We start from the raw sequence: 8,435 nt of genomic DNA on the forward strand, positions 1-8,435 counted from the left end.
ATCTCTTTTACAAAAGTTGTGGAATGTTTCATGAGTTTGTGTGCTGTCCTTGCCCAGAAGCCGTGCTAATCTCTATCGGTCCAGCTTCGGCGTCTGTATTTCAGTGTATGTGCCGGTGCCGAGGGGAGCGCAGGAGGGTTCTTCTCAAAATGATTCATTTACGTCAGAAACCCTAGTGCTCTGGCACTCTAAAGGAAGCAAGGTACAGAGAAAGGGGTTGCCCAAATTCGCACAGCTTGTACGGTAAAGGGGTGCAGAGAAAGGGTTTGCCCAAATTCACACAGCTTGTATGGTAAAGGGGTGCAGGTTCAAACCACAGTCACCCGGCTCTGAATATTAAACTCCATGTCTTGCTACTTCTTGGTCTTTTCATTTTCTCAGTTGCATGGAAGTTGTCAAATATTCTGTAATAAACACTTTTCGTCTGGAGTGACAGCTCTTGCTTCCTTTTTAACAGAAGTGACCTACATTTCCCAATTTTCTTTTGGTCCAGCTAGAAGTCAATCTCATTGAACTTGAAAAGTAAACCAATTTTTGTTTCTGCTGGTTTTCCGAGTTTTGCTTATTTTTGTACCACTGATTTCTGCCTCAATTCTATCATCTCCTACCTGCTGCTACTTCGAGCTTAGTTCCTTCCCCTTTAGCTCTTAGCATTGCTCTAAGAGCCTTGTTTCCAAGGAAACCATTTGAAGATATAAATTTCTCTCTAAGCATTGAATCTCTCATATTCTTCTATTTTATATTTTCATTACCATTCACTCCAATATTTTCAAGCTTTTCTCACAATTTTGTTTTTTCGGCTATGCGTTTCTTAGAAATGTCTTAACTTCCAAATGCTTAGAGAATTTCAAGGCACATTTTTAAAAATTTAATCTTATTATCATCAGAAAAACTATTCTTTTAAAATTTATTAAAACATTTTATAAATGACTGTATGATTTCTTTGGGTAAGCGTTCTATGTATCCTTGGAAATAATACATATTCTGCCTGTTCAGTGTAGCATCTTATTTATGCCCACTAGGTCATAGTAGATAGTATCTTTCAAATCTACGTTCTTTATAAATCATGAAAAACATTAAAATCACTAACCATAATTGCGCGTGTGTCTACTTCTCCTTCCACACCCATCAGTTATCATGTCCTGTATTTTAAAGCTTATTCTCCCCACCTGAGCTCAAGGGGGCGGTGCCAATTTCATGCTTTGGTGACCCATCAAATTTCTGTTCACACATCAGGCCAATGTTCAGGGCCACTATATAATCTGTGACATTTTTATTTACTAAAATGCTGTGGTGTTCTAGTCCTGACTTCTTAGAGATAGCTTCTTGTCCACCGTGCAAGCTTGGGCATTGTCTGTTCTTTTGTGGCTCACTGGAATGAAATGGCTCCTCACACTTGCTTCTATCATGGTCAATTGGAATGTCAGGAGATTCGTGTGGAAGCAGTTTCTTGACTACAAAGGGATGGGCGATGCAGCTCAGAACGGGTGACATTTCTGTTGTAGCTGGATCTAAAGATTCTGTGTCACTGACCTAGCCTAGTCTCATGGGCTTGCTGCTCTTCATTTCTGGGTTTCTCCTGCTGCGTGCTGGCTGCTGCTGGATCTGATGCTCATCTTCCTGGTTCTTTTTACCAACACTACAGGAAAACCTTCCACAGTGAGCTATCATCGGCACTGCTCAGTTTATCCCCTTCCTGGGTGAGTCATGATTCGGAGGGAGACAGAACACACGCTTTGTTTAGAGCTCGAAACCACTGTTTGTGTGTGGATTGAAAGGGTGTGTGAAACAGTGTTACTGCTGCCAGAGAAGGTCTGCAAAGTCCATGGAGATAGACCCTTTGGAAACTGCCGGAGAGGCAACTCTATATCTCCTGTCTCCAAGTCTTTGGGAGAACGTAGTGGACAAGCTCCTGTTATTTCACATATGACCAGAGCCGATGTCAAGGCTGCTATGTTGTATGACCTCTGCCATCCAGGAACTGGTTCTAAGAGACTGTACATGTATTCAAATAACCTCGGCAGGGAGTATGCTAAGCCTGAGGGAATAGTGGAGAGATGGGACTTATCTGAGTCTGGAGGAAGGGGGAGTCCCCATAACTGAAAACACACAGACACCTCAGGGCCTGAGAGCCTTGAAGAGCAGGAAGGGTTTTGTGGGTGGAGATAAAGGGCCACAGCCACAGCTCTGGCAAATCTCTGTGATTTGGAAAAGACAGAGCTATTTGTGGTTAGCACTTCCCCTATATCCCCAGGCACTCAGGAGGCTGACTCAGGAGGATTAAAAGTTTGAGACCAGGCTGGGATGCTTGGTCATGTGGGAAAGAGGGAGCAGCAGTAGTGTCAGGTTGGGCAGTGGACACGAGGGAGCTTTGGGCAGCTGATACGGTAGAGTAGGAATGGTTGCCCTCTGTGGTGGGGCGCATAGCTGGGTTTCTAGAGCTCGACAGTACCTCAGAGTGTGTATCTTTTTTTTTTTTTTTTTGGTTTTTCGAGACACAGTTTCTCTGTGGTTTTGGAGCCTGTCCTGAAACTAGCTCTGTAGACCAGCTGGTCTCGAACTCGAGTGTGTATCCTTTTAAGAGTGGTCCAGGATGCTTTCCAGCCTCTGGGCTTCTGCCCTGGTCCTACAGAATGGGGATATCTGAGGAACAAGCAAGCCATTGTGCGTTCTTTCTCAGGCTAAGCCAGGCCCGTGGTCAGCTCGGGCTATGCAGTTTTACATTACTTAAAGCCCCAGGACCCTTCCAGACTGAGGCCTTTTGCACCGCCCTCCTTTCCCTTCCAGCCTGGGCTGGAATCTGAGCCCAGAAGTCCCTGCTCCTGGGTTGAGAAGAGCATTGCTGAGTGTGGATCCAGAAAGGGGGCAAGGTACAGCTTCCTCCGGCAGTAAGGAAGATAGCACACTGGAGTTCCTCCCGATCCCCACAGTCACCAGGACGGCTCTCCCTGAGCTACTTTTTATGAGGAGATGGCAGAAACCAGGAGAGGGTCCCTAGTTCTATTTGGAAGAAGACAGACTGCATGACATCTGGCACCAAGTAATTTCCAAGTAACAGGCATGGTGGGGTGGGGCGCTGAGCCTCTGTAGCACTGAGTGGGTTTACATTCCAGGTAAATAAACAAACACTTGGGTTTGATTTAACCTACAAAGACCAGGACTTCTTATTTGTTTATTCCTCACCACCATGCTCTGCCCTGGGCATCACAGCCACTGTTACTGAAAATGAATTCTTGGCCTGAGCACAGCTAGGGGAACTGAGTCAGAACTTTCAGGAATGATGACAATGGAGTCTGCTGATCATTTTACTCATTTGATTGGCTCCTTTAAAACTTCCGCAAGGCTAGGGGAAACTGAAGAGTTGCCTTGGAGGCAGAAGGGACCCCAGGAGGCTGAGGCGACTTCTTTTCAGTTATCAGTGAAGAATCCTCTTGCCTGGAGGCAGAGAAACTGGCTTCTCGCTGGGGTGCTGTCTGCAGTCTTGTTCTAACCTTCCTCCTCAGCTGAGCTGCCTAAAGTCCTCTGCCTAAAATAAGGATCCTTGAAGGGTAGCAACTACCAGAGCCCAGGTACAGGGCTGGACTGCCTGGGGTGCGGTGTCTAGGCCTGGGAAATCCGAGTTGGGCCTCCTTTGTGTCCCATTCTTTTTCCACCGTCCAGCCTCAAGCAGCTTGCCCGAGGATAGGCAGATTAGGTCTTTAGCTAACCAAGTGATTTTACTTAATTCATCACGTGGTCTAGAGTAACTTTAAACTAGACCTCTCTGCGGCCCTGACTGACTTAGAACTCCTGATCCTCCAGCTTCAGCCTCTCAAGGGTCCAGCAGGGTCCAGATGTGTGCTACTGTGGCCAGCTGTGAACTTACAGGATTCGGGGCTGTTGTTAGGTTTGGCTGCTCCTCGCCTCGGATGTTATTCCTGTTTTCCCTTGGCACCTCTCCACTCCCAGAAATGGGCAGGCAGTTTTCCTCCTTGTGGCGTTTTTTGCTGTCAGTTTTCAATCCCCTTGGAGTAGCCCCGTTCCGTTGTGGTGTGGGGCTCGGTTCCTTCTGCTTCCTGGCTCCGCAGATAGACTTCTGGAATGTCTTGGCTTCCTGTCAGAAACGCCAGCCCTTCCCAGCCTCTGGGTAAAGGCAGTGTTTCCGGGGGCAGTGCCCTTTGCTTTTGTAAACTTTTGGTCATCTGGCTTTAAGTTCCACAGGGGACTGTACTGGCTGTCGGCTCCTCCGAGTCCTGGAGCTAGAAGGTGCCTTAGTAATATGTTTCCGTTGCGAACGGAGTTGACGGGGTTTTAAAGACAGCCCTTTGGAGAAACTTGCGCGATTTCCCACTGTGTGTTCAAAGAGCCGCATCCATGTGCCAGCCTGCCTTTTAACGCTTTTCTCCTACCCTGGCTGCTCTCTTTAGCTCCACTCAGCCCTGCCATCTCCTGGCCGCTGCCACAGACGACCGTCTTTCCTGCCCCCTTGCTTGTGTGTATCTGACTCCATTTCTGCCTATAACCATAGCATTTATGTGTAGTCCAAAAGCATTCTAGATCCTCCTCTAGAGGACCTAATCTCTCTTTTAACCCCTGCACTGCCGCTGTGCAAAGCTTAGCTATTCTGTATTCTAAGAACCATCATTTTTGTGGGTTACAGTTAGATCGAGACATATCTACCCATTTAAGACACCATGTATGTGAACCATTCACTGGCTTTTAGTATCACCTCAGAGTTATAAAATCATCCCCACAATCAATTCTAGAATATTCGCATTGTCCTATGAGGCAGCCTTATATTGCTTAGCTCCCATCCAGTGATATTTTAATCTTCCCAGATCTGAGTAACCATAAATATACTATCTGTAGATTAATGTATTTAGGATACTTTATATAAATGAAATCACATATGTATGACCAATAGTGGCTGGCTTCTTTCACTTAGCACGGTTGTTTTCAAGACTTCCCTATGCTGTAACATGTTAAAACATATATTATTAGGACTCCAAGAGAGGCATTAATGACATTTTAGCATCTCCAAAGTAAAGACATATCTTCAAGTCCATGGTATGCATAGTTTTATTGGCAGCATTCTCTCTTTCTTAGTCATACTTAGAATAATGATTTACTTTCCAGTTGATAGTGTCAAAAACCCAAGCTCTACACCTGTTAAACACTAACTCCCTGTGCTTGTCCGCGGTCGGCCCCTCGAAGCTTGTGAGCTTGCGCAAGGGTGGTACCTACAAGATGGAGCCTGTGCGTGGAGCCCTCCAACTGACCTTTCCTTTCTCAGGATCTTGATCACAGTTCTGTGAGCTTGTCAGAAGCCAAGCCTCTTGAGGGCTGGAGTCTCTTTCTTCTCCCCAGCCTTTGTCTCCAGCTTTCTGTCTCTCGTGGAATCCTTTCCACTGAGCTAATGATAGTTATCTAGCAAATATTTATGGCAAGACTCACTCTCTGTCTCTTGAGAGTTCACAGCGTAGCCGAAAAGACAAGAAGTTAAACAATAATTATTCCGGATGACCCAGGATCACTGTTTCTGGGTATATTACCTCCAAAGAAATGAAAGACGGACACTCAGATTTGTAAACCAATGTTTATAATAAAATTGCTCATCCTAGCCTAATGTAGAAACAACCCAAGTGCTTGAAGGAGGGTGGCTGGGCAAACTGTGTGCACATGCAACAGAATGCTCTGCAGCCTTCCGGAGGAAGGGCGTTCTGACTCGCGCCACAGTTTAGAAGAAGCGTGATTGCGCAGACTCTCCTCTGAGCCACACTGCTGCCGTCTTCAGGAGTTTGGCCGGATCTTTTCACGGAAGATCACATCAGCTGGGTTTGTTAACTAGGAGGGTCATGGCCCCTCCTAAGTGTCTAGCCATCTGTCCCAATCTACTGGACACAATTCTGGCTCATTGCTGAGTGCTGTAAGCCATTTTGGCTGCTAAGGTCTGGACCGGACAAAGAGCAGGCAGTCTAGGGTCCAGGAATGGGGGCCTGGAGAATCCATAGCTATTACGTAGCTGTCTTGGCGAGAGAACTGGTAGGGACTTGAAACCAGTTTAGGCTGCACACAGTTGCACTCAGTGACCCAAAGAGTGACGAAAAGAATCTGCATTCAAAGAACTGAAACCCAGGTTTCGGGTTTGAGGGCCGAGCTCCATCAGCTGATACGTGGGTTGGCGGAGGCTGAAAGAGCCTGCATGGGGATGATGAATTCAGCTTCCTATTTTCAGATCTGCTGAGTCAAAGGGGCTTGCAGTATAGCTAAGCAGCCAGTTATCCTAAAGAAAGTATCAGCTTTAATTTTATTCAAAGACTCAGAAGGAGTGACAAGGAAAACAGATTGAGGTATTTTTTTAAGGACTTGCTCTTCAGCCTTCTAAAGAGTGTATAGGACCAGATGGGGCACTTGCGTAACCGTGGCGGCTCCCCGTGCGCTGCCCACTTCCTGTTTATGTTCCTCAAGGAGCCCACACTTGGCTTGCTCCTCTCCAGTCTTATTTAGGGAACCACTGATTGGGACCCAGAACCAGCGACTTGTTCTTTCTGGTAGGAAGCCAAGCCATCATCTCCAGGGCTTGAAGGAAAGAAGACGCTTTAGCGGCAGGACACCTGTGGGTCCCGACCCTTTGGGGGTCAAATGACCCTTTCACAGGGGTCATTGAAGACCATAAAAACACAGATGATTACATTACAATTCATAACAGTAGCAAAATTACAGTTCTGAAGTAGCGACGAACATAATTTTGTCCTTGGAGGTCACCATAACATGAGGAACTCTATTAGTTGGTCATATGATGAGGAAGGCCTAGAACCACTGCTGTAGAAGGTTATAGAATACAACCCCAGCCTTCATGCTGTTGAGAATGGCCTCTTGGTTTGTAAGTTCTGCTCTGCCTTCAGGAGGATTGCAACTGGAGAGATACTTTGTTGATCTGGTTTTAGATGTTGGGCTTCTCCCCCATTCTAAATCTATTATCTGGGCTGCTGCAGTTTTCAGATACTACTCGGCAGGGTCTGGCTTCAGCCTCATCAGCTGGCTCCCTATCTCAGCTCCCTGAGGCTGGAGGATGTACCCATAGATCACCAGGCTCACACCTAAGGCCTTCCTCCTCCTGCCTACTCAGGACAGAAGTCTCCATAGACTACCGTTTGTTTTCTTTCTTCTTGGGAAACACAGTGGACTAGGCCCTGGAGGGTTAGGTTTGGTGGTGACCCATTGCTTCTCGGGTCTGTGACACACAACCCCAGCGACCGTCTTGTGCGGGCTTGTTTGCTTTGTGCAATGTTGCGATGTATGAAGTTCTACATTGGTCTTAGCTCCTCCAGGAGCTTAGTTTCTTCATCTGTGAAATGCAGACAGTGTGATCCACACATCTTCTCCACTTTACACACTCACAAAGATCCTGCCTGAAGCTGAGCAGTGGTGGCGCACGCCTTTAATTCCAGCACTGGGGAGGCCAAGGCAAGCAGATCTCTGTGAGTTTGAGGTCAGCCTGGCCTACAAGAGCTAGTTCCAGGACAGGCTCCAAAGCTACAGAGAAACTCCGTCTTGAAAAACCAAAAAAAATAAAAAAAAAAAGATCCTGCCTGACACGGAGGTGACTCCTGGGAAGCTAGCAAGTCTGATTTATTAAGATGGGCGCTATTAACAGGATACTCCTATTTGCAAAACCATTCCATGATAGCCATGGCTTTTCTTTTCTTGGAAAGTACTTACCAGATCCTGTCTTCACAATCTATTGGACTGTTCATTATAACAACACTATCATTTATCAAGATTTACTGCGGTACATAAGAAGTGTATTGAGAGTCTCATTTGGACAAAGCATTGAGACCCATGCCTGTAATACCAGCACTATGGAGGTTGTAGCACGCGCGCGTGCGTGTGCGTGTGCGTGTAAGTAAAGCTCAATGCCATCTTGAGATCTCTAACCCCCTCTAGGACTTCATCACAAGAACACCAGCGCTGGGGGTGGGGCTTAGTGATGGGGTGCTTGCTAACCATGCACAACGCCTAGGGTGGGTTCCCCAGCACCTCAAAAGGAGAAAAGTCCCCACTTGAGAAGTAGAAAGAACTGTAACTATTTTACAGATGAGTTAACAGACAGTGAGAGGTGAAAACAGAAGACAGCCTTAATCCACATGATGCAGAGGGGAAGAGGTGGGCCTGGAACTCACTCTGTAGACCAGGCTGGCCTCAAACTTACCTGCCTCTGCCTCCAGAGTGCTGGGATTAAAAGCGTGCGCCACCATGGTGGCTGCTCCTAGCGTATGAATGCATCCCTTCTCTCCCAACCCTGTCACACTCCCTTTGCAAAAGCATCTTTATCTCCAGGTTGTGAACGTGTCTGAAAATTACTAAGGAAATGAGAGAAAAGTCTCAGGCCAGTCAGTCCTGTGGGAAAGGGAAGTGAGGGATGGTAGGAGGGGGGCATGGGGTGGCCAGAGGAG

The sequence above is a fragment of the Microtus oregoni genome, unplaced genomic scaffold, assembly GCF_018167655.1.
Source record: "Microtus oregoni isolate MIOR12 unplaced genomic scaffold, Mior012 000021F_ref0000039, whole genome shotgun sequence".
Classification (NCBI taxonomy): Eukaryota; Metazoa; Chordata; class Mammalia; order Rodentia; family Cricetidae; genus Microtus; species Microtus oregoni.